The sequence below is a fragment of the Myxocyprinus asiaticus genome, chromosome 4 (assembly GCF_019703515.2).
Source record: "Myxocyprinus asiaticus isolate MX2 ecotype Aquarium Trade chromosome 4, UBuf_Myxa_2, whole genome shotgun sequence".
Taxonomy (NCBI): domain Eukaryota; kingdom Metazoa; phylum Chordata; class Actinopteri; order Cypriniformes; family Catostomidae; genus Myxocyprinus; species Myxocyprinus asiaticus.
In genome coordinates, this window is record NC_059347.1 from 41,710,528 (window position 1) to 41,737,680 (window position 27,153).

Genomic DNA, 27,153 nt, shown 5'->3' on the forward strand with positions numbered 1-27,153 from the left:
GCACTCACAAATGTAGTGAAACCTGTACACACATACACACATACACACACAAACACATTTTATCTCTCACTTTCACACATATAAACCAGACAGGAAACATATCTGCTGTTTACTGTTCTGTAAGTCTATAGATAGGCTAAGAACTCTTTTTTTAAATGTAGATTATCATTAATAGTATATTAGCAAGCAGGGTCAGAAATTAACTACAGTGGTTTGAAAAAGTGTTTGCCCCCTTCCTGATTTCTTATTGTTTTGCATGTTTGTCACACTTAAATGTTTCAGATCATCAAACAAGTTTAAATATTAATCAAAGATAACACAAGTAAACACAAAATGCAGTTTTTAAATGAAGGTTGTGATTATTAAGGGAAAACAAAATCCAAACCTACATGCCCCTATGTGAAAAAGTGATTGCCCCCTAAACCTAATAACTGGTTGGGCCACCCTTAGCAGCAACAGCTGCAATCAAGCGTTTGCGATAACTTGCAGTGAGTCTTTTACAGTGCTGTGGAGGAATTTTGGCCCACTCATCTTTGCAGAATTGTTGTAATTCAGCCACATTGGAGGGTTTTCGAGCATGAACTGCCTTTTTAAGGTCATGCCACAGCATCTCAATAGGATTCAGGTCAGGATTTGACTAGGCCACTCCAAAGTCTTCATTTTGTTTTTCTTCAGCCATTCAGAGGTGGACTTGCTGGTGTGTTTTGGATCATTGTCCTGCTGCAGAACCCAAGTTCGCTTCAGCTTGAGGTCACGAACAGATGGCCGGACATTCTCCTTCAGGATGTTTTGGTAGACAGCAGAATTCATGGTTCCATTTATCACAGCAAGTCTTCCAGGTCCTGAAGCAGCAAAACAGCCCCAGACCATCACACTACCACCACCATATTTTACTGTTGGTATGATGTTCTTTTTCTGAAATGCGGTGTTACTTTTACGCCAGATGTAATGGGACACACACCTTCCAAAAAGTTCAACTTTTGTCTCGTCAGTCCACAGAGTATAATCCCAAAAGTCTTGGGGATCATCAAGATGTTTTCTGGCAAAAATGAGACGAGCCTTAATGTTCTTTTTGCGCAGCAATGGTTTTCGTCTTGGAACTCTGCCATGCAGGCCATTTTTGCCCAGTCTCTTTCTTATGGTGGAGTCATGACCACTGACCTTAACTGAGGCAGGTGAGGCCTGCAGTTCTTTGGATATTGTTGTGGGGTCTTTTGTGACCTCTTGGATGAGTTGTCGCTGCGCTCTTGGCGTAATTTTGGTCGGCCGGCCACTCCTGGGAAGGCTCACCACTGTTCCATGTTTTCACCATTTGTGGATAATGGCTCTCACTGTGGTTCTCTGGAGTCCCAAAGCTTTAGAAATGGCTTTATAACCTTTTCCAGACTGATAGATCTCAATTACTTTCTTTCTCATTTGTTCCTGAATTTCTTTGGATCTCGGCATGATGTCTAGCTTTTGAAGATCTTTTGGTCTACTTCACTTTGTCAGGCAGGTCCTATTTAAGTGATTTCTTGATTGAGAACAGGTGTGGCAGTAATCAGGCCTGGGTGTGGCTAGAGAAATTGAACTTAGGTGTGATAAACCACAGTTAATTTATGTTTTAACATTTTTTCACACAGGACCATGTAGGTTTGGATTTTGCTTTCCCTTAATAATAACAACCTTCATTTAAAAACTGCATTTTGTGTTTACTTGTGTTATCTTTGACTAATATTTAAACTTGTTTGATGATCTGAAACATTTAAGTGTGACAAACATGCAAAAAAATAAGAAATCAGGAAGGGGGCAAACACTTTTTCACACCAATGTAGGTGCCACCGAAAGTAAGAATAATGCCCTAGATATTTAGGGTATTAGCTCTGTTGTAAATCCCTCTGTGTTTTATTTTTTACCAAACATTTTTATATATTTCATGATTTCTATTCCAGACCTATCTATATATTGGGTTTAGACACCATATTGGCCATTTCAGTTCTTTGATTCAATTGAAGAATTTTGCAGAAATGGACAACACACTTTCTTATTAAATGTAAGAAAAAAATAAATAAATAATAAAAAAGCCCTGATGATCAATTCCAAGGTGCAAATATTGGCTCTTAATAAAAAGGTTAATTTCTGTCATTGATTAGCAGTTTCAGTCCATATCTGCAGTAGTTCCCCTGTAGAAGAAGAAATCTTGTATAGATTTTCAGACATCATTGAAATAACTGAATTGCCTAGAAAGCAAAGGCAAGGTGAAGAGCTGCCCATTTTAACTCTGCATGTGTAAATATGCCATAGTTATTCACACAGCAATGACCTTGAACACACTGTCAGCCTTATTCTTAAACTGCACACATATTTATAAAAATCAAACATCTTTAATATCATCAAATATAAAGATTACTATGAGTCTTTCATCATTGTCATTACCCAAGTATATTTAAAGCATTTTAGTTTTCCAAATGATGCAAATGATCTACAAACTACTTTATCATAAACTCTGTCATTACCTTATTACTGCGTATCGCACCTGTTTGCAATTGCATTGTTTTGTGCAAGCTGCTTGTCAGACTTTCCAGCTTACTAGTAGGAAAAGTGCAATGGAATGCCTCTTTAAGTCAGCTTTTAAACAAATCATGAGGACATGAAAAATGTTATTGATTTTTTTATTTTTTTTATTTCTTATTTACATCATAATATAATGTGTTATATTACAACAGAGGTTTACATGTAACAGACCTTTCCATTAGAAGGGAAACATGGAAGAAATACAAATATGAAGTGTTAGTATTCATGGTGAAGCTGATATCAGTGGAAAAAGTAATTAATATCGGAACAAGGTTACATAACACAATGTTAACACAATATCATTAATCAGAACATGCAATCACACATTACCTCCATTTCAGAGGTGTACACCAGACCTGTCGTAACATCTTTGAGATCGATCACCAACATTTAAGTAAAACATCTCATAAACATGATTGCATATGATAGTGCATTGATTGACATTGATTGGAAATGATGACAGAATATTAAATTGTGGCTGAGCTATCACTTTAAAGGGGTAGTTCACCCAAAAATGAAAATTCTCTCATCATTTACTCACCCTCATGCCATCCCAGATATGTATGATTTCCATTCTTCTGCAGAACACAAATTATGATTTTTAGAAGAATATTTAATCTCTGTAGGCCAGTACAATGCAAGTGAATGGGTGCCAAAATGCTGATGCTCCAAAAAACACATAAAGGAATCATAAAAGTAATCCATAAGGCGCCAGCAGTTAAATCCATATCTTCAGAAGTGATATGATAGGTGTGGGTGAGAAACAGATCAATATTTGTCATTTTTTGCTAGACATTCTTCTTTGTGAATCACCAAAAACACAAGAAGGAGAATGTGAACGTTTCTCATCCGCAGCTATCACATCGCTTCTGAAGATATTGATTTAACCACTGGAGTCTTATGGATTACTTTTATGCTGACTTAAAAATGTTGGCACCCATTCACTTGCATTGTATGGACCAAAAGAGCTGAGAAATTCTTCTAAAAATCTTAATTTGTTTTCAGCAGATGAAAGAAAGTCATACACATCTGTGATGGCATAAGGATGAGTAAATAATGAGAGAATTTTAATTTTTGGGTGAACTATCCCTTTAAGGGCTCTTGTCAAATCTGGATGAATTTGTTAATAAGAACATGCAGGACAAAGTGCACTGATATATTTCTGCACTGATTTTAAAATGTACGCTTAAAAACTGATGTCACAAGAGCCCATATTTACAGAATCACCCTGAAAATGACCATCATGTCACAAAAAAGCCTGCATTATCATATGAGCCACAACTTACCTCAGAGTGCTGCCATGAGTTGGAGCTTCAATTTGAAATATCCGCTCTTGTAATATTTGAAATATTACACCAAGGTGTTAAATGAAGGCATTGCATGACAAAACTATTCTTTTTTCACTGTGCAGAGTGAAGAAAGTGTTTCACTTTCAAGAGCTTGATGCTGGAGCAGTGATGGACTCGGCTTGAGTGACAGTCTGTGACAGCGTGCGCAGCTGTGTGAACTTCCGCTGTCGTTAAAGTCCCATTCAGTAATCTCTAAATAAATTACACATTAACTAAAATTAAACCCAGTAATGTAATGACATGAACGTCGCCCATTGTAATGAAGTAAAAGTAAATTGTTTTCATTAGAAATTTACTTGAGTGAGAGTAAAAAGTACCCACTTTTAAACCTACTCTAAAAGCAAAAATGTCTCCAAAAAGTTACTCAGGTAAATATAATGAAGTAAATGTAGTGCGTTACTACCCACCTCTGGTTATCGAGGTGCTTTTGTGATTGTCTGGCTGTCTGTTTAAGAAAACAAACATATTATATGCCTGAAAAGATTGTTTGAGTTGTTGTTTGTGTGAAAGTAAACTGCATCTGCACCTAATAACTAGAAACAGCTGTGTGCATGGGAAAATTGCACATTTAGAGGTGATGGCTGTGCATATCGAAGATGTGAACTGTTGTCGTGGTACTTTGGTGACAATTGGGCTGTTTGTTACATAAATAAACATATTATGTGCTTGAAAAGATTCTTTGAGTAGGTGTTTGTTCAATGAATGACAACCGCTACTAATGTAAACAAATTGCAGCACGCATTGGAGGAAGATGACGTTTGATGTATTGACTGTGCGTATAAGAGCTGTAAACTTTTTATCGTGGTACTCTGGTGACGAGTTGGATGTATGTATATAAAATAAACTTATTCTGTGGTTTAAAAGATTGTATGAGAAACTGCCTGAGCGAATATAAATTACAGACGCTTGGCCAGTGCAGTCTGTGCCAGCGCAAAAGCCGATTTGAATCTGGCAGCTTCTAACATAACTGGCTGTTGCAGAAACACATATGTGTGACGCTACTCTGCAGGGCCCAGTTATAAACTGTCACATATGTGTGGTGGTACGTATGAAAGGGTTAACCTCCAGTCTCAGAAAAAAATAATTACTTCTCTTGATTAGAACTGGGTATTTATACAGATCTCCCGATTCGATTTCAATTCATAAGCTCTCAATTCGATTCGATTCGATTTTGATTCAATTCGATTCGATGTGGATTCATATGGGTATAGAATATTTCAGTTATAACGTCCCTTTGCCTTACATATGAAAGAAATTTTCTCCCAGCTAATCCTCTTAATGATACAGGGGACCTTCTCACAAGGCACATAATGAAAATATTAATTTTAAGAATCATATTTTATTCATTTTTCATAATTTTGGTCTCATTTTTGCTTTTTACAAATGAACAAATCTATTCATTCCATCAGTAAATATGATACTATATTATATTTTGCTACATGTTTATTGTTTACATGGATAATTGGTACTATTTACAAGTATTTACATTTATTTGTTGAACACATGCTAAAAATCGGTACTGTCTTTTAAGAACACCGGCATTTCTGTAGACCGTCTGTAAAGAGCATCTGTAAATGAGCGCATGTTGACACTAATGGTTTACCTGTGCTATACGTTATAATAATTAAACGTTTATTTATTTTTTTTTTATCAACAACTGACTGTAATGAACAGAAAGGATATTAAATGAAACATTGTTCAATGACAAATGGGTTGCGTGGATCCCATTTATGGACACACATTACACGGAACAACTTTTTATCTCAACACGCAGTGAAAGGATCTCAATGCTAAACACTCCACCAATATATGACACAATCACTGTAAAAGATCGATCTTAAATTTAAGAATCGAGATCATTCAAATGAAGATTGCAATGCATAGGAAAATAATAAATTTTATCCACCCTTATTCTTCACTGTATGATACTCAAGAACATCCCATCTTTCAATCACATATGATGCAAAGCAGTAAAAATTATGATGGTTGGGAAGATCTCTTAAGTATCTAGTGGGGATGTGTGGATAGATAGATAGATAGATAGATAGATAGATAGATAGATAGATAGATAGATAGATAGATAGATTAGTCACATATAAAAAAATAGCAAATATATATAAATATATACACTGGCGGCCTAAAGTTTGGAATAATGTACAGATTTTGCTCTTATGGAAATAAATTTGTACTTTTATTCACCAAAGTGGCATTCAGCTGATCACAATGTATAGTCAGGACATTAATAATGTGAAAACTTACTATTACAATTTGAAGAAAAAAAAATTCAGAACTTCTTAAACTACTTCAAAGAGTTCTCATCAAAAAATCCTCCATGTGCAGCAATGACAGCTTTGCAGATCCTTGGCATTCTAGCTGTCAGTTTGTCCAGATACTCAGGTGACATTTCACCCCACGCTTCCTATAGCACTTGCCATAGATGTGGCTGTCTCACGAACCTTACAGTCTAGCTGATCCCACAAAAGCTCAATGGGGTTAAGATCCATAACACTCTTTCCCTATCTGTCACTCACTCGACGTTGGTGTCGATGTAGTGACACTAGGGGTCACTCTTGGGAGCCCGAGACACCTCTGGTCTTTGATAAAAGGCCAATGAAAATTGGCGAGTGGTATTTGCATGCCACTCCCCCGAACATACGGGTATAAAAGGAGCTGGTATGCAACCACTCATTCAGATTTTCTCTTCGGAGCCGAACGGTCATGCTCATTGAGCAGAATACTACTGTTCATTCACCTCTGCTGGATCTGACGGCGCATTTCAGCGGCTTCTCCCTCCTCTGCACGAGGGTAGTTCCGCCCCGGGATTGATGCAGGAACCGCGCTTGGCGACCGACCTCGCTCTCCGAGCGACGGAGGTCACGGCGCGGTCTCTCGGGCGGACGATGGCCACACTAGTGGTCCAGGAGCGCCACCTTTGGCTCAACCTGGTCGAGATGGGTGAGGCCGACAAGACACGATTCCTTGCTGCCCCCATTTCCCAGGCAGGCCTATTCAGCGACACCGTCGAGGACTTTGCCCAGCAGTTCTCGATGGTAGAGCAGTAGATGGATGCTAGCCGGCATATCCTGCCCCGGCACGGCTCAAGATCCCACACCCCATCTACTCATCGCCAAGGGCATCCCCCTGCGGTGACTGCACCGGCTCCGCCACAGCCCGCCCCTTCGGCCCGGCCCCGGCATGGAGCCCACCGGAGGAAGCAGACGCCACTCATCTCATGGCCGCCCAGAACCCGCGAAAGGCTTCAAAGCGCCCTTGAGACGGGCGACCCAGGGACAACGAAACACGCTACTCTGGAGCTGGTAAGCAGATCTTCATATTTTTGTTACCTTTGCGTTTAATTGCGCTGCATGCCCAAGTGGCTGCAGTACTCAAGAGCTCAGCAAGAGTGGTTTCCTTGTTCCCTGGGTCACGTATCTGGTGTGTACAGCTGGCATCACAACCACCGTCCACCACTCCATTTGGCAGGTTGGCGCTCCAGTGGCGGTCTCCCGACCCTGAGCGCCCAGCTGTGGCACAAATCCGCCCCCGATGTGACAGTCTCCACGGGCCACGAGGACAGGCCTCTTCCTCCCCCGTCCCAGGCTGTTCCGGGAGTGGTCACAAGGAGCCAGGTAAGTGCTTCGATGTCCTTAGACTCAGCACAGCCACGACGTGGTGTGGCACCTTGAGCTCCACCCCGCCGCGAGGCCCCACCTGCCGGTACATCCGATGACGTTGTCCCTTTGGTCCCCCTTGCGTGGAACTTGGACGCATGGCTTGCGCCTTCCAATCCGTCACGAGGGCTGGTCCAGACCGTCCGACTCGGCTGCTCGATTCACTTCGCCAGGGCATCCGCCCAGGTTCAGCGGTGTCCACTTCACCTTGGTGAAAGACGAAAACGCTGCTACCTTGCGCGGAGATCGCTACCCTCCTACGGAAGGATGCGATAGAACCTGTCCCTCCAGCCGAGATGAAGAAAGGGTTTTACAGCCTCTACTTCATCGTATCGATAAAAGGTGGTGGGTTGCGGCCAATCTTGGACTTGCGAGTACTGAACCGGGCTTTACACACTCCCGTTCAAGATGCTGACGCAAAGCCGCATTCTAGCGAGCGTCCAGCATCAAGATTGGTTCACAGCGGTAGACCCGAAGGATGCGTACTTTCACGTCTCGATCCTTCCTTGACACAGACCCTTCCTGCGGTTCGCGTTTGAGGGTGAGGTGTATCAGTACAAAGTCCTCCCTTTCAGCCTGTCCCTGTCTCCTCGCATCTTTACGAAGATCAAACAGAAAACAGCGGTTCCACTGAAACTTTTTCAGAGGCTCCTGGGGCATATGGCATCCTCGGCGGTGGCAACCCCGATCGGGTTGATGCATATGAGGCCGCTTCAGCACTGGCTCCAGACTCGAGTCCCGAGACGGGCATGGCTCCACGGGACTTACCGCGTGGCCATTACGTCGGTCTGTCACCGTCTTTCCAGCTCTTGGACCGACCTCTCATTTCTACGAGCAGGTGTTCCCCTAGAACTGGTCTCCAGGTGCGTCGTGGTCACGACAGACGCCTCCAAAACGGGCTGAGGCGCTGTTTGCAACGGGCACGCAGCCACCGGCCTGTGGATGGGTGCATGGCTGCGTTGGCACATCAACTGCCTCGAGTTACTGGCAATTCTGCTCGCCCTGTGGAGGTTGCGGTCGTTGATCCAGGGCAAGCACGTGCTAGTTCGGAAGGACAGCACGGCAGCGGTAGCATATGTCAACTGCCAAGGCGGTCTGCGCTCCCGCTGTATGTCACAACTCGCCCGCCATCTCCTCCAACGGAGTCAGCAGCACCTCAAGTCGCTGCAATCCACTCACATCCCGGGCAACCTCAACACTACGGCGGACGCGCCGTCACAACAGGTTATCCTCAAGGGAGAGTGGAGACTCCACCTTCAGGTGGCCCAGCTGATTTGGAGTCGATTCGACAGGCACAGGTGCACCTGTTCGCCTCCCAAGAATCCTCCCCACTGCCCACTCTGGTACGCCCTGACCGAGGCCTTCCTTGGCATAGACACGCTGGCACACAGCTGGTCCCCTGGCATTCGCAAATATGCATTTTCCCCCAGTGAGCCTGCTTGCACAGACCCTGTGCAAGGTCAGGGAGGACGAGGAGAAGCTCGTCCTGGTAAGCACCCTACTGGCCCGCCCAGACGTGGTGCTCAGACCTCACGCTCCTCGCGACAGCTCCCCTCGGGCAAATTCCCCTGAGGAAGGACCTTCTTTCTCAGGGAAGGGGCACCATCCGGCACCCGCGCCCAGACCTCTGGAATCTCCATGTCTGGCCCCTGGACCTGAAGACCTAAGCTGTCTCCCACCTGCGATGGTAGACACGTTCACTCAGGCTAGTGCTCCCTCTACGAGGCGCCTGTATGCCTTTGAGTGGTGTCTGTTCGCTAAGTGGTGTTCTTCCCATCGGGAAGACCCCCAGAGATGTGCAGTCAGATCAGTGCTTTCCTTCCTGCAAGAGAGGTTGGAAGGGAGGCTGTCCCCTTCCACCTTGAAGGTGTACATTGCTGCCATAGCAGGTGTGACCTGCAAGCGTTCTCTGTCAGCGAAACGTGCCTGGAGTTCGGTCCAGGTTACTCTCACGTGATCCTGAGACCCTGAACGGGCTATGTGCCCAAGGTTCCCACCACTCCTTTAGGGACTAGGTGGTGAACCTGCAAGTGCTGCCCCAGGAGGAGGCAGACCCAGCCCTGTCGTCGCTGTGTCCGGTGAGTGCTTTACGCATCTATTTGGATCGCACACAGAGCTTTAGAATCTCTGAGCAGCTCTTTGTCTGCTTTTGGTGCACAGCGGAAAGGAAGCGCTGTCTCCAAGCAGAGGATCGCCCACTATCTCGCCCAAAACATGCCGCCCCCGGTAGGGCTACGAGCCCATTCTACCCATGGTGTAGCGGCTTCTTGGGACTTGGCCAGGGGTGCCTCTCTAACAGACATTTGCAGAGCAGCGGGCTGGGCAACACCCAACACCTTTGCAAGGTTCTACAACCTCCAGGTGGAACTGGTTTCGTCCCAGGTAGTGGCACGCAACAAGCGGATAAGCCCGGGATAGCCGGCCGGGTGTATCGCTTGCACATAGCGCCTTCCACCTCCTTTTGAGCTGAAGACGTGCGCTGTTAATTCCCAGTAGTGTTCACAAAATTGTTCCCTGGTTGACTTCCTCCGAGCCCTGTGGCAGTCGAGTTTTCGGAGAGACTAGCTGCCGGCCCAGTACACGCGCTAACTAATAGCCCGGTTCTTGGGGTAGGTGCTCCGCATGTGGCGGTTCCCTGTAAGGCTAACCCCATGCGATCTATATCTTCCGTTAATTCGTTTCCCTGCTGGCAAACTGTGTCTTCCTTGGGCAGAGCCCCTCTGCCCCAGTCTCCATGTTGTAGTAACTCCTCCCCCATTGGGCAGGATCTACCTTGAAGGCTCTCCACATGGTTGGAAAGACCATGTGACGTATTCTTCCACTTAAATATCCCCCCCTCTCTTGGGGCGAGGTGTGGTCTCCGCGGTGTCCTCCCCTTGGTTAGGGACACCCCCCGACTAGACCTGGCATCCCAGTCGGATAATCCCCCTTCTTTTTTAGGGATTGGAAAAAGAGAAGGGGAGAAGAGGCCACGACTGGGTTAAGCCTGTCTCTATCTTTGGGTAGTCGACTTGTCCACAAAAAGGGCCGTTCGACACTCATAACTGTGTTGGGGGAGGTTACGTGTCGACCTGGTGTGCTGGCTATGAGGCACACAGCAAGTCTGCCCACCACACACCGCCAGTTCACGTAACACAGTTCAACCTTGTGGCGTTTTGTATACGGACCCCTAGTGTCAATACATCGACACCAACGTTGAGTGACTGACAGATAGGGAACGTCATGGTTACTGGTGTAACCTCCGTTCCCTGATGGAGGGAACGAGACGTTGGTGTCGATGTATCCAGTTATCTGTTGTCCAATGTCTGTGTTTCTTTGCCCACTCTAACCTATTCTTTTTGTTTTTCTGTTTCAAAAGTGTCTTTTTCTTTGCAATTCTTCCCATAAGGCTTGCACCCCTGAGTCTTTTTTGCCATTTTTGACCTAATATTGACCTTAAGACATGCCAGTCTGTTGCATACTGTGGCAACTCAAAAACAAACATAAAGACAATGTTAAGCTTCATTTAACAAACCAAATAGCTTTCAACTGTGTTTGATATAATGGCAAGTGATTTTCTAGTACCTAATTAGCAGTTTAGCATGATTACTCAAGGATAAGGTGTTGGAGTGATGGCTGCTGGAAATGGGGCCTGTCTAGATTTGATCAAAAATGACTTTTTTCAAATAGTGATGGCGCTGTTTTTTTACATCAGTAATGTCCTGACTATACTTTGTGATCAGCTGAATGCCACTTTGGTGAATTAAAGTACCAATTTCCTTCTGAAACAACAAAATCTGTATATTACTCCAAACCTTTGGCCGCCAGCGTACATATATATATATATATATATATATATATATATATATATATATATATATATATATATATATATATAGGGTTGGGGAGTAACGGAATACATATAACGGGATTACGTATTTAAAATATAAGTGACTGTATTCCACTACAGTTAAAATTTAAATAATTGGTAATTAGAATACAGTTACATTCCCCAGCCTAGCTGGGATATGTGAAAAAAGAAGAATTTCACTGTATATGTGCAAATGTATAATGTGATAAATAAAGAAAATTATTATTATTATTATTATTACATTCAAAAAGTATTACTTTGCATTTTATTGTCATTTGTTTCATTTAATATTTAGTCCTTTCAGATGGAAAACATTTATACATATAAATGATATGATCCAAAGTGCATTTGGACAGTGGTGAAACACTTTCTTATGATGTGTTACATTCATATGAGCAGACAGAGAAGTAAGTTTGAAGTAAGTTTGGAGCAGAAGAAATAGAAATAAACTTTGTGTAAATTGTCAGCTTTATGCTAAGCTAAAATGCTATTTCTAGCCATTTTACATGCACGTTACCAGGCACGATCTTATTTTTTTATCAAGAAAATTCACGTTAGATCATAATTTCTTTTTTTCTAGTAAGACCATTGATATTAGGGCAAAAATCATATTCTTGATAATAATTTTTTTATTGTTTTCCTGTTAAAATATCTAAAAATCCTTGAAACAAGATCAATTTGATTTATCTTGCTTTAGAAACAACACTGCATAAGATATTTAGGTTTTTCAGAGAATGTATTTTAATCATGTGTATTTTGTCTTACTGTACTGGCAGAATGTTTATAGTCAAAACAAATGAAAAAATCTACCTGTGTTGAAGAAGTAATCCAAAGTATTTAGAATATGTTACTGACCTTGAATAATCTAACAGAATACGTTACAAATATATATACAGTTGTGCGCAAAAGTTTGCATACCCTTGGAGAATTGGTAATATATGAACCATTATTAAAGAAAACATGAGTGAGCAGGCAAAACACATTTCTTTTATTTCTTATGGGATTCATATTCAACTGTAGGTTATAACAGAATGGCACAATCATAAAACAAAACATGGCAACAAAGAAAAAAATGAAATGACCCCTGTTCAAAAGTCTGCATACCATTAGTTCTAAATACTGTGTATTGCCTCCTTTAGTATCAATGACAGCGTATAGTCTTTTGCAATAGTTGTCTATGAGGCCCCAAATTCTTGTAGGTGGCATAGCTGCACATTCGTCTTGGCAAAATGCCTCCAGGTCATGCAAAGTCTTTGGTCTTCTTGCATGAACCGCACGTTTGAGATCTCCCCAGAGTGGCTCGATGATATTAAGGTCAGGAGACTGTGATGGCCACTCCAGAACCTTCAGCTTTTTCTGCTGTAACCACTGGAGGGTCAACTTGGCCTTGTGCTTAGGGTCATTGTCGTGCTGGAAAGTCCAAGAGTGTCCCATGCACAGCTTTCGTGCAGAAGAATGCAAATTGTCTGCCAGTATTTTCTGATAACATGCTGCATTCATCTTGCAATCAATTTTCACAATATTCCCCGTGACTTTAGAGCTCACACACCCCCAAAACATCCGTGAGCGACCACCAAGCTTCACAGTGGGGATGGTATTCTTTTCACTATAGGCCTTGTTGACCCCTCTCCAAACATAGCGCTTATGGTTGTGACCATAAAGCTCTATTTTGGTCTCATCACTCCAAATTACAGTGTGCCAGAAGCTGTGAGGTGTGTCAAGGTGCTGTTGGGCATATTGTAACCGGGCTTTTTTGTGGCATTGGCGCAGTAAAGGAGGTTACCTGTGGGTTTTTCTTTGTATCCCGAACAATTTTTCTGGCAGTTGTGGCTGAAATCTTTCTTGGTCTACCTGACCTTGGCTTGATATCAAGAGATCTCCGAATTTTCCACTTCTTAATAAGTGATTGAACAGTACTGACTGGCATTTTCAAGGCTTTGGATATCTTTTTATACCCTTTTCCATGTTTATAAAGTTCCATTACCTTGTTACGCAGGTCTTTTGACAGTTCTTTCCTGCTCCCCATGGCTCAGTATCTAGCCTGCTCAGTGCATCCACGTGAGAGCTAACAAACTCATTGACTATATATACACAGACACTAATTGCAATTTAAAAAGCCACAGGTGTGGGAAATTAACCTTTAATTGCCATTTAAACCTGTGTGTGTCACCTTGTGTGTCTGTAACAAGGCCAAACATTCAAGGGTATGTAAACTTTTGATCAGGGCCATTTGGGTGATTTCTGTTATCATTATGATTTCAAAAGGAGCCAAACAACTATGTGATAATAAATGGCTTCATATGATCACTATCCTTAAATAAAAGACATGATCAGTCATATTTTCATTTTTGCATGATCAGTCATATTTTCAAAATCAATGCCAACATTTCACAATTTCTGCCAGGGTATGCAAACTTTTGAACACAACTGTATATTTGCTATTTTTTATTTTATAAAATTCTCTGACTAATATATCTACATTTAGAGCCACGATATGATGCTAATGCAAAACTCCATCTTATTGTACCTTGCAGCCCATACTAGTCCTGCTAAACAGCCTCCAGTAATGCAAGACCCTGCAAGCCGGTATGCTATGTTAACTCCTGTGGGATTTTTTAAGGACAGTTTAATGGCATTCTGTTTTGGAATGGAGAAACCTTCAAATTGAGGCCTTTGTTTCAACAGACAGTAGGTATTCAGTGCAGCAGGTTGCAACTTAGTATGCACGCATGCACACACACACACACACACACACAAAGAGAGAAAGACAGCACAGTAAATAAGCAAAAATGAACTGGTGCCTAAGAAGGATGAGATGTGTTGATATTTCTCTGCAATAATGCAAAATTAATTTTCACAATGTCAGTGGTGTCTCTCGGGTACTGTCGGCTGAACTGCTTTGAGTAGAAACCGAAGATAACTTAGTTATAATGAGAAACCTGTTCTTAAATCAGATTAAGGTGCATATTTAGCTAATTTCATCAACTGAATGGAGTATGACTTTTACTGTGACATTGTTCAAGGGCAGAGCATACACAGTACTCTGCAGGAGACTTTCAGATGCAATATATTTTACCATGTCAACTTAAAAGATTTTCTTATTGAGCAAACAAAATTGATTAATAGCTTTTTGAAGGGTGATCTGTTTGTGTGTACGACCATAATGATCACTCCCACGTGATTGGCTGGTGAGAAGCACAGAGTGGGGAGAAGCAGAAAAGGAATGGAGTATACGTAAAGATACTTGATGAAAAAGTTAGAGATGAGAAGTAGACAAATGGCCAAAGAAAGCGGAGGGAAGAAATGAGAGAATGAGACAGGTGGAGAATAAATGAAGTGGGCAGCAAATAATGACGAGAGATATATATATATATATATATATATATATATATATATATATATATATATATATATATATATATATAATGAATATAAATTATTTAAAATAAATAAATAAAACTTTGCAACTCTCCTGCATTTACTTTTAGACCAAAAACCATGTCAGCATAAAGAACCATGTCTTCAGGTATGACCTATGCACAAAATTTAACAAACATTTTCCATACATCAGTAACAAAATCACAGAATGGTAAAAAAAAAAAAAAAAAAAAAAATCCCTTCCTAGCACTTACACGATCATCAGACTGAAATCCCCTGAATCTGTGACCTAAATAAAAGTTGGACACGAGAATGAGATTAGCTGGCTGCGTTTTACACCAAATGGTCGCCTTGGTTGCTCGAATTGGCATGTGGACCAGCCGGTATGGGCAAGGAGACAAAGATGAAACTGAGACACTGGGCACTAACTTGGAGAATTGATAGTGTCCCTGTTTGTATAGCTACTATTTTTCACTTACAATGACACACACATTTACAGTTGTACTTTTTGACCAAAAGCCATGTCCCCTACAAAGCACCATGTCTTCAGATGTGATCTGTTCATTGATTTTACAAATCTGTGCACATGTACCATGTTGTGAGAGACACATGTATAATTTACATGTTAAAGCACAAATAACCTCAAAATCTTTTAAAATGTCTCCATCTGTCCAACCGTTACATCCCTTAGTTTAAAATGTGCAGTGGTCTTGGTACTTTGAAACTGAGCAAGCTATCTTTCTTTTCTTTGGTTCAAAGACCAGAACCCCACTGTCAAAAGATAGGTGGGTTGGATCAGTGGGGATGTTGTCATTTAGTTTTGATCGACGAAGAAGGAATAGAACAGCCACAAATGAAAAATGTGGTGAAAAGTGTGAGAGAAGACCATAGACACACTAGGACATTGTGAAATTCGCCACAATACACACAGACCTGTTGTTATCGGATCACACGTCTCAGAAATTCTGATGTGAACTGACCAAACAACTGAGAGGTGTTTTAACACCACCCACATATCTCAGGTTCTTCGCTCCTGTAGCAGTGGGCCGTGTCTCGACTTGTGAGCTGCTTAAGTTACTGCTCAATAAGGAGAGCATCATGTGATTTTTGAATTCCCAATTTGGGAGCTATGCATCAATGATGCAAGTGACTTCAGCAGTTTTAAACACACCCTCATTTTCCATAATGCTTTTTAGTTGGTGGAACCTACTGATAGATGTTTAAAATTATATTTGTCTTCAATTTTAAAATAGGAACAGCAGTCTGAGCTCCTTGAAATGTATCAGGTGTGGATTAGATTTTGTGTTCTAGTTCTCTGAAATGCAGCCCTCAAGGCATACCTTCAGCTATGACTCAATTCCTGAGAGGAAGCTGTTGTTTTATTATTTCTTACAGCACTTTTAGCTCAGGTCTAGGTAGACTGAGGCAGCATTGTGTGTGTTGCGTGGGTTTTCACGTTTTTATTTTTTAGCTTTTTTTGAGGTCTAGGTTATTGGTGACGCACATCAGGAGATTCATCACGTCTGCACACCTTCTCACCATATACCAGTGCATATAAAATCAGGCTTGTCAAGTTGCTATTATTGTGACCTCTTCCCAGAGCTCGAAATTTGAATTGATCCAGCTGTCTCCCCCTGAGAAGTAATGGAAGGGCTGCAAGAGGTCAGGCCACTCTTTTTAACTGCATACATCATTGCTCAGGTTAGAAGGGATACTAGATGTAAACATTCATTTTGAACTGCATTTCAATCTTTTTGTTGTCATAGAAATGATGGATGTCTGCATTTTGTCTGACCAGTTTGATATCATTTTTAAATGTATTTGCATAAATGCTGGAAAAGTTTACCTCATTTAGAACGGAAAAAAGAACAACTTGATATCATGATGGACTTAAAACTATTCATTCATACATATGTCAGCAGAAGGAGGATATTGAGATGTGACACACAAGATGGCGGCTTGTGTGTAAGGCTGTGCTGTTCGGTCTCCTGTCTATCCAGTTTTAAGTTTAATATTTTATGCCTAAAATTTTCTTTCTGATGCTGGCTATTCTCTTTTTCTCATACCAACTAAGTCCTTTCGTTAATCACCTGGGCATTCATTGATTTTGTTACGAATCTGCTACCAAAATGTGGATGTTCTTTGCTGCTTTACCTGTTCAGCTACCTGGTGCTGCGGATTCCTGTGACTGGCATGTTCCTCGACGATGAGGATAGGCAAAATGCACCTGCAATTTGTCTGTGGCTTACCCCATGCACTGTTACCTCCACGGAATCGGCCAGAGATCCTGCCATGATGACCCAGCTGCTCATGAATGGCCTTTCTTCTCGGTCGCCTTTCTTTCAAGGAGATGCACTGCGAGGTTTGCGCTGCCTGTGGTATCAGGGGAGTGGGAAGCTGTCTACCTATACGGTGCCCCCTTGTGACAGCAGCTCAACTGTTGGCCTAGCGAGGAGAAACTGGTTTGTCTTTCTTTTGCTCTTACTTTCGGGCAATATTTGACCTAATCCAGGCCCAGAGCTGACACAGCTTCAAACACCCGATGAGTTTAAATCTCTACGGCTTTTTCATCTCAATGTACGCAGTCTGGTAAATAAAATGGACTTAATAAGAATATGGGCTGACTCGACTGACTCCGACATTATGGTCTTTTCAGAGAGGTGGCTAAAACAAATTAATCACAAATGACATGATTAATATCAAGGGATCAGTGGTGGAAAAATTACTGATTTTTTTTTACTTAAGTAAAAGTACTGCTACTGAAGAAATAATTCACTTGAGTGCAAGTAGAAGTAGTAAGAAATATTATGACTCAAGTAAGAGTAAATAAGTAGTTTGCCGAAAAACTATTCAAGTAATTACATTACAGGTTACACAAAGACATTTTTTGTTCTTGAAAGAAACTTATGCTTCCTTTCACCAAGGAAGCATTAAATTGATCAAAAATACTGTCAAAATCATTAATTGCCAATATTATTACAGTTTGAAATAATTGTTTTAAGTGATATTTATTCCATTTGTTCTATACACGTGATGGCAAACATATACTGTGTCACCTATTCCTTACAAAAGCATTCTAAAGTGCTAATTTGGTACTCAAGAAATGTTTCTTATTATTAGAACAATTGAAAATGGTTGCGCTACCATGTAGAAATCACAGGTTTTTCCCCATTTGCTGAGGTATTGAGTTCTTACAAGTTGCATTACACTTGCAAGTCAAATTTTGGCTTTAAAAATAGGCTAAAAGAAACACATTTCTCCTGAAATTATATTTTCTCCTAAAGTCTATTGTTTTAGAGAGATGAAGGCTATTCCATGCATTACTGTTTTGAAAAAAGAATCTCTAACCAGGATAGAGAGGGAAGTGGATGGCCAGATGCACAACAAAAAGACAAGACAGTATCTTGTTTGAGAAACAGACTCCTCACAGGTCCTAAACTAGCTGCTTAAATGCCAAAGACCTGCATTGCTGCAAGAGCATTCTTGGACAAACAGAAAATTTTAAGAATACAACATTTATTTAAATAGAAATAACCATTTGTAACATTCTAAATGTCTCTAAATCGTCCCTAAACTATTTCAGTAGTTTGTATGTTAATGTAATCATGTGTTGAAGCAGTAAACGTATTTGGCTTGCTTTCCATATACTGGAGGGCTTGGAGTTCAAGACTCGACTCGAGTCCTGATTACTCCCCCCCCCGGACTTTACTTATTTAGATAATTAATCTAGAGAATAGGTGGAGATGGGGTGGAGGTGGGATGTCAGGAGAGTTGTCACAGGAAGCTGGTAAGCAGCAGCTTATATACTCCTGCTCATGGGCTGTGATTTGTCAGATTGAAATTATCATGCTCCTCCCAAACCTCTGTTAATTAACTCAATTTCAGTAGTTTGTTTGTTAATGTAATCTTGTGTTGAAGCAGTAAACTTATTTGGCTTGCTGTCTGTATACTGGAGGGCTCGGAGCTCGAGACTCGACTCGAGTCCTGATTACCCCCAAAAAGGCGAAAAGATGAAAGATCAGTACCATGACTATGGCAGGAAGTATTTAGGACAGCAAGCCAGCATCAATTGTATTTGGTAAATTGGCTTGGCGGATGCTTCTGAATTGTTCTTCCCCCCAAAATTTTTATAGAGGGACACTTTACGTATTTCTTTTAAGGTGCGTTCTTGTACGATGGCTGGTCGAGAGGGCTACACTGCAATTCGAACGAGAAACCACCACTCATCGTAGAAGTGGATGGGCTAACGGTATGCGAACAAGGAAGGTGAAAATGAGAGTGCTGCATTCGAAAGGGAGGGCTCACACTGCGATTCAAATGGGAGACTGTTCTAAAGAGAGAGAGGTTTAGCTCATGGTGTTTGAACAGGTAAGCATTGCATTCAAACAGGGAAGGTGAGAATGAGAGTTGGCTCACGCTGCATTCGAAAGGGAGGGCTCACACTGTGCTTCGAACAGGAGACTGCTTCTATCAAGAGAGAGAGCTCACTGCATTTGAACGGGTAAGCCCAGCAAGCAATCGAAGGGGGAAAAGAGAACAAGAGTTGGTTCGTGCTGCATTCGAAAGGGAGGGCTCACACTGCAATTCGAATGGGAGACTGCTCTATGGAGAAAGAGAGCTCACGGCATTCGAACGGGTAAGCCCAGCAAGCAATCAAGCAGGGAAAATGAGAACAAGAGTTTGCTCGCGCTGTGTTCAAAAGGGAGGGCTCACACTGCGATTCGAATGGGAGACTGCTCTATAGAGAGAGAGAGAGCTCACGGCATTCGAACAGGTAAGCCCAGCATGCATTCGAACAGGGGCCACTCTGTGTCTGAATAGGAAAGCCCATCGATCGCCTCGGAAGGAAAAGGCCTTGATACAAGGACGTGGATGAGCTTGTGCTGCATTTGATTGAGAGGGCTATGCTGCGATTCATACGGGAGGACTTCTGATTTAAATATATATATATGCACATGTACACGCACCCACGTATGCACACGCACGCACACCCGCACTTATACGTACATGTACACGCATGCGCATGTGCATGTAGGATGTATCGAGATGGCAGTGGGTGGTAACGTGAGTGATGGTGACAGGTGGTACTGATAAGGGTTTCGCTGATTAGTCATTGCTGAGCTTTCATGATGTGGAAAGGATTGGATCTGGTGTAGCTGTGATATGTGTCTGAGGACCAACGACCGAGATATTGAATTTGTTGTTCTGATAAACCTTTTTTGGCAGCTGTGGTTGCTGTGCCAATACAGAATGAATGACTGGAGTAAAATTTTGCCGGGATTCCGGAATGGAGATGGACGGATTTAAGGTGCTTTTGGAACCAGAATCTTGAAACTACGTCGTCGGTGAATAGCAGATCAAGAGGGGACTTAATGTGGGAATGTCTGTAAGAAGGAGTGGGGGCTGAGCCGGTGCTGAAGGCGGAGGCATCCTCATGCCTGGGGCGGCTCCGAAGGCAGGATAGAGTGAGGGGGGGAGGAGCTGGAAAAGGTAAACATTGGGCTGGAGCGTTTGTCGTTAGGGGAGGCAGCCTCGTGCTGTATTCCACTCGAAAGGGGGAGAGAGCTGGGAATGCTGGTTGAGGAGAAGGATTTAGAGCCTCTGAGGTTGGTGATACACCAAGTGGTGGCGGCGGGCAGACTCCTGCATAAGGGTGCCTGGTGGTTGGGTGCGAAGTACGCGGAGGCTGGAATGGGAGAGAAAGGAGAGGTGGTGGCTTGCTAGGTGCTTGGCCTGATGCCGACACTGCACTGGCTGTAGGCCTTTTACGGGATGGAAGTTTGGTGAGGGAGAAATGGCCTGTGCCTGAAAAACCAGAGGGTTGTGAGCAGTCGGAGTGTTTGCGAGCTGGAGCGTTGCATCTAGAGGAACGTGTAGAAGGTAAGGATTCGGCTATAACATTTTCAGTGGTTTTAGAGGTAGATGGTATGTCGTGTCGGTCGGGGCACTACTGCGGCAGTATCAAAAGCGAAAGTGGTACTGCTGTGGCGGTATCGAGCATAGGTGGGAGCTGCTGTGGCACAGTATCAAGTGGGGCACTGTTGCGGTGGTACCAAGTGGGGCGCTGCTGCAGCAGAATCAAGTGGGGCACACATGGCTTTATTGTGTTTACACACGCCTGTAAGGAAAGCACAAGGTTATTTTGGAGGTTATATCAGGCTCTATTTATTATGTGTTGGGCTCATTTTAACCATGAGCAAAAAAATGCCAATGCGAAGGCTAAAGGCTCTTAAGATTACTGCACCACCACTGCACTCGAACGGGAGAGCTCATACTGCATTTTGGACAGGAGATCCCACGGAATGAATGACGTGAAATCTCACACTGCATTCAAATGGGAGAGCCTACCCTGTGATTCAAACAGGAGAGCTTGCATTGCGGTCAAACGGGAGGGCCTACACAGTGATTCGAATGGGAGAGCCTGCGACCAATGCGCTGAGGCTCACACTGCAATTTGATAGGAAAGCCTGCATAGCATTCGAACGGGAGGGTCCACACTACAATTCAAACAGGAGAACCTGTAGCCAAATTGCATAAGCTCACATTGCATCCGAACGCAAGAGCCCACACTGTATTCGAATGGCAGGTGGTGCAGAGTAAAGAAACTTGCTGAATTGCGGTTTGTGATGGGTATATATTTATGAGCTATGCCCCTAGACTTTAATAAGAGGAAAAATAAGAGGGAAGAGGAAACATGATTGCGGTGTTGTGGGAGATGTAATGGCATGGCCTGAAAGGTTCTGCAGTTGCAGCACCTGTACAGCATGTTTGCGTTGCTTTGTGGTGTCGTGGGAGTTTGTTGCATGACCTGAAAGATGCCGCAGTTGTGGCACGTGGAGAGCACATTTGTGCTGCTTAGGGATGTTTTGAGCCAAAGGCAGGAGCACTGCAGTTGTGCTTTCTTAACAACTAAAATGTTTGCCATCTTTGGCTCCTCGGTAGGTAATAGCGAAGTCTTGGAAAGACACCTAGATAGAGAAAGTGAGAGGTAAACCTGCATACAATCCAGTGACTGGAATTTAAATGGGCTCTCACAGAGACCTGCTGGAAGTAATATTGGTGAAACCCCTGCGGAAGGCGCAATTTCGGGTGTTGCTGTAGAAAAGACAAAATAGTCATATTTAGGTGAAACTTATACTAGGAAGACTTTCCACGATCCTGTGAAATAAGAAATAATCTGTGAAAAGTTAGCTCCATTGTCACTGGATAGTGGGCTGCACTTGTGCCGGTAGAGGGAAAAAAATTTTTTCTAGAAAGAGAGAGAAGAGAAAATAAATATTAGTAACATTTAGAAAAAATTTGACCAGAAGCATAATGATCTATGAAAAGAGAGTTGCAGGTTTGCAATGCATACGGAAATGCAGGAGAAATGTGCTGTGGAATACAGTACATCTTAATAAACAATGCGAAAAAACTGCATAAAATGATCTGAGAAATAAGAGTTTGGCTCTGTACTGCATACAGATATGCAGAAGAAATGGACTTGCAATCATCATTGAAGGATTCACTTGAGGCCATTCGCTCCTTAGGCGGATAACTGTCACCTGTAGTACAATATACATCTTGCATATGAAATGCATCGTATAGCAATAGGTGTGAACAGTATGAAATTATCTAGAAATGCATTGAGTTGCAGCTCTGCACTGCACACAGAGATGCAGGGGAAATGTGCTGAGAAATACAGTACGTCTTAATAAACAATGAGAAAAGAAAAACAGCCTAAAATGATCTGAGAAATAAGAGCTTTGGCTCTGTGCTGCATACTGATATGCAGGAGAAATGGACTTGCAATCATTACTGAAGGATTCACTTTCACCCTTAAGAGTATGACTGTCCCCTGCTGTACAATGTACATCAATAATGCTGAGAGGAAGCGAGTCACATTGCAGGATGATTATGAATGAATTGGGACGTGGTGCATGATGTCTGTGTTTGTTCGGACAGAGGTTGTGTATAACTGTGCTGTGGAATGGTCAGAGCGAGTTTTGCGCGGTAGCGAGCTTGCATTAAAATGTCTGCGTTGGTTTGAAAATAAGTTGTCATTAGATTATCGGTCGATTGGCAGGAGTTCTCTGTTGCATGATGCCCCTGTGTTCAGAATGGAATAAATCATGCTCCGAAGGGCACTTTGGAGGGAGAAACAATCGTGAAATTCATGTTAGAAGATGACGAACAATTGCTGGATAGAGCACGCCCTGAACAGGCTGTGGCGAGGTAATGAGGTTGACAGGCATCACCTGTGTGGCAGAACCTGATTAAACAATGCTGGGGGTTGAAATGTTGGTTGGATTGAATAGTTAATCTTTATTTCTCTCATTTCAAAATAAAATGGAACTGTAATGGCATGAAGCCGGAATGGCGCCCATTCGCGGAGGCAGCTCGCACTGCTCTCTGGGTGGAAAGTTTAGATAACAGAACATGAGCAGTCGTAGAGAGCTGTTTCACATTTTTAAAGAGCCAGAGCAGCCAGTTTGCAGAAGCAACTTCAAGCTATAAACTGTTTCGGTGAATAGAGCATAGAAATAAAGACAGGGTAAAAATATAACACTTAATGTGGTAGCTGTCAATACTGCTAAAAACAAAGAGCTGTTGTGGCAGCTTCTGTTGAATAACGAGATTGTTTGGATGGAAGAGCTGTTCTGGTGGAGCCGAATGCTTTGCAGCGAAGTTGCATCCAATGATCCGACTGCCTGGGTCTGTTCGTGGGCAATGGGCAGGGCCGAATGCTGGAAAGACTGAGAGTCTGGAGAGTTGTCACAGGAAGCAGGTAAGCAGCAGTTTATATACTCTTGCTCGCGGGCTGTGATTTGTCAGATTAAAATTAACATGCTCCTCCCAAACCTCTGTTAATTAACTCCATATAATGTGCATTGTGACTGAAACACATTCCTTCTGTATTTTAGGTTTATTCTAATTCATGTATGTCCAAGTATTTTGGCTATTAAGTTAACATACTGTATAAAACTAATATAATGCAATATCAAAGAGGAGGACATTTATCCTCTATGATATTGTAGCAATTATCCAGATATGGAATGAGATTATTAAGTGAACTGTTATCAACTCCTACATATGATTTATTCAAACACTAGAAGTGGCTGTTCTGTATATGTATTATTGTATTACAGTTGTAATAATAAAGTCTTAATTAACATTATGGTTATTTAACATATTGATATATTATTATTAAGTAAATTGTAGCATTTGGTTACATTATGTTTTGTAATTTCTCATACCTTCTTTATATAACATCCATTCCTTGCACACTTTTGGCCTCTAATGGGTGAGACAGGGCAGGTAAGTACAGTACAGCACCGTGAGTGAGAGTGTTACCCACTAGGCCAGTTTATTTTGAACAAGAGGGGTGAACAGTTAAGGAATTTAACGTGGGAGCACAATACCTAACTGATGGGGACTGACAGAAGGGAGAGCTCATCTGTGCGCACGATGGTGCGAGGAACCGGATGGCAGGAAAAAAAATTATGTTCAGTGAAAAGTCAAAAGAAGATCACAATGTATGTAATTGTAACTATATCAGCTATTATTAATAAAACATGGGAACTCGTTGTGTGGGCATTTATTGCCCCCATATTTTGAATTTCTGGGATAATTTTGTCAATTTCAGTGGCATCCCCGTTAAATTCTGACACTATTTGCATTGTATCTTTCTACTGTATATAAAAAGTTTGTTTTAGACATATAGTAGCAAGTAAACAAGATATCCTCACATATATGTAAAACGTCCTGGTTACTTGCATAACCTCTGTTCCCTGATGGAGGGAATGAGAGGTTGTGTCGATGTAGTGACACTAAGAGTCACTCTTGGGAGCCCGAAACACCTCTGGTCTTTGATAAAAGGCCAATGAAAATTGGCAAGTGGTATTTGCATACCACTCCCCCAGACTTACGGGTATAAAAGGAGCTGGCGTGCAGCCACTCATTCAGGTTTTGTGCTGAGGAGCCGAGACAAGGTCCTGGCCATTTCAGCGGGTAGTTCAGCATTGTGGCAGGAGGGACACAACGTCTTGTTCCCTCCATCAGGCAACAGAGGTTACACAAGTAACCAGGACGTTCCCTATCTGTCACTCACTCGACGTTGTGTCGATGTAGTGACACTAGGGGTCCCTATACGAAACTGCGCAACTGGCTGAACTGTGTTACATGAACTGGCGGTGTGTGACGGGCAGACCACTGTGTGCTTCGTAGCCGGCGCACCAGGCCGACACGTAACCTCCCCCAACGCTGTTATGAGTGTCGAACGGCCCTTTGAGGACAAGTTGACTGCCCAAAAGATAGAGACAGGCTAGCCCAGTCATGGCTTCTTATCCTCTTTTTTTCCTCTCCCCCCAAAAAAAGGAATTAACCGACTGGGGCCACCAGGTCTAGTCGGGGGGGTGTCACTACCAAGGGGAAGACACCGCGGCGACCACACCCCGCCCAAAGGGGGGGGGTATTTTGAGTGGAAATACATCACATGGTCTTGCCGAGCTTTGTCGGAAGTATTTCATGTGGAGAAATCCCATGGTAGGTCCTACCCTGTGGGGGAGGAGTTTCTACAAGCATGGTGACTGGGGCAGACGCAGTTTACCAACAGGGAAACGAATTAGCGGAAGATATACGTGGCATGGGGTTACCTATGGGGAACCACCACATGCGGAGCACCTACCCCAGTACAGGGCTTAGTTAGCACATGTACTGAGCCGGCAGCGAGTTTCTCCGCAAACTCATCTGCCACAGGGCTCGGAGGAAATCATCCAGGGAACACAGTTTGTGAACACTACTGGGAGTTAACGCGCACGTCTTCAGCTCAGGGGAGGTGAAATGTGCTGTGCGCAAGCGATACACCCGGCCAGCTTTTCCGGACTTACCTGCTTGTGCATGCCACTACATGGGACAAAACCGGTTCGACCCGGAGATTGTAGAACCTCGCAAAGGTGTTGGGTGTTGCCCAACCCGCTGCTCTGCAAATGTCTGTTAGAGAGGCGCCACTGGTCAAGGCCCAGGGGGCCGCTACACCCCTGGTTGAATGGGCTCATAGCCCTACCGGGGGCAGCACGTCCTGGGCGTGATATGCCATTGTTATGGCGTCAATGAGCCAGTGGGCAATCCTCTGCTTGGAGAAAGCACTTCCTTTCTGCTGTCCACCAAAGCAGACAAACAGCTGCTCAGAGATACTAAAGCTCTGCGTGCAATCCAAATAGATGCGTAAAGCATAGCAACGTCAGGGCTGGGTCTGCCTCCTCCTGGGGCAGTGCTTGCAGGTTCACCACCTGATCCCTAAAAGGGGTCGTGGGAATCTTGGGCACATAGCTCGGTCGGGGTCTCATGATCACGTGAGAGTAGCCCGGACCGAACTCCAGGCACGTTTCGCTGACAGAGAACGCTTGCAGGTCTCCTACCCTGGAGGACAGTCTTCAAATAGAGTGCCTTAAGCTCAGCTGACTGCAAGGGCTCAAAGGGGGCTCTCCGTAGACCCTGAAGAACTACAGAGAGGTCCCACGAGGGAACGAGGCGCGGTCTGGATGATCAGGTCGTGCTTCCCTAAGGACTTACCATCCACTGTGTCATGGTGTGCCGCTATAGCGGCTACATACACCTTCAAGGTGGAGGGGGACAGCTGCCCTTCCAACCTCTCCTGCAGGAAGGAAAGCACTGATCTGACTGTGCATCTCTGGGGGTCTTCACGTTGAAAAGAACACCACTTAGCGAACAGACACTACTTAAAGGCATACAGGCGCCTCATAGAGGGGGCCCTAGCCTGAGTGATCGTGTCTACCACTGCGGGTGTTAGGCCGCTTAAGTCTTCCACATCCCGTCCAGGGGCCAGACATGGAGATTCCACTGATGGGGCCAGATGGTGCCCCGTCCCTGAGAAAGAAGGTCCTTCCTTAGGGGAATTTGCCGGGGGGGGGGGGGGGGCTGTCACGAGGAGCGTGAGGTCCGAGAACCACGTCTGGGTGGGCCAGTAGGGTGCTACCAGGATGACCTGCTCCCCGTCCTCCCTGACCATGCACAGGGTCTGTGCAAGTAGGCTCACTGGGGAAAATGCATATTTGTGAAGTCCAGGGGGCCAGCTGTGTGCCAGCGCATCTATACAGAGAGGTGACTCGGTCAGGGCATACCAGAGCGGGCGGTGTGAGGATTCTTGGGAGGCGAACAGGTCTACCTGTGCCTGACCGCATCGACTCAAAATCAGCTGGACCACCTGAGGGTGGAGTCTCCACTCTCCCCTGAGGGTAACCTGCCATGACAGCGCGTCCACTGCAGTTTTGAGGTCGCCCAGGATGTGAGTGGCTCGCAGCGACTGGAGGTGCTGCTGACTCCAGAGGAGGAGACAGTGGGCAAGTTGTGA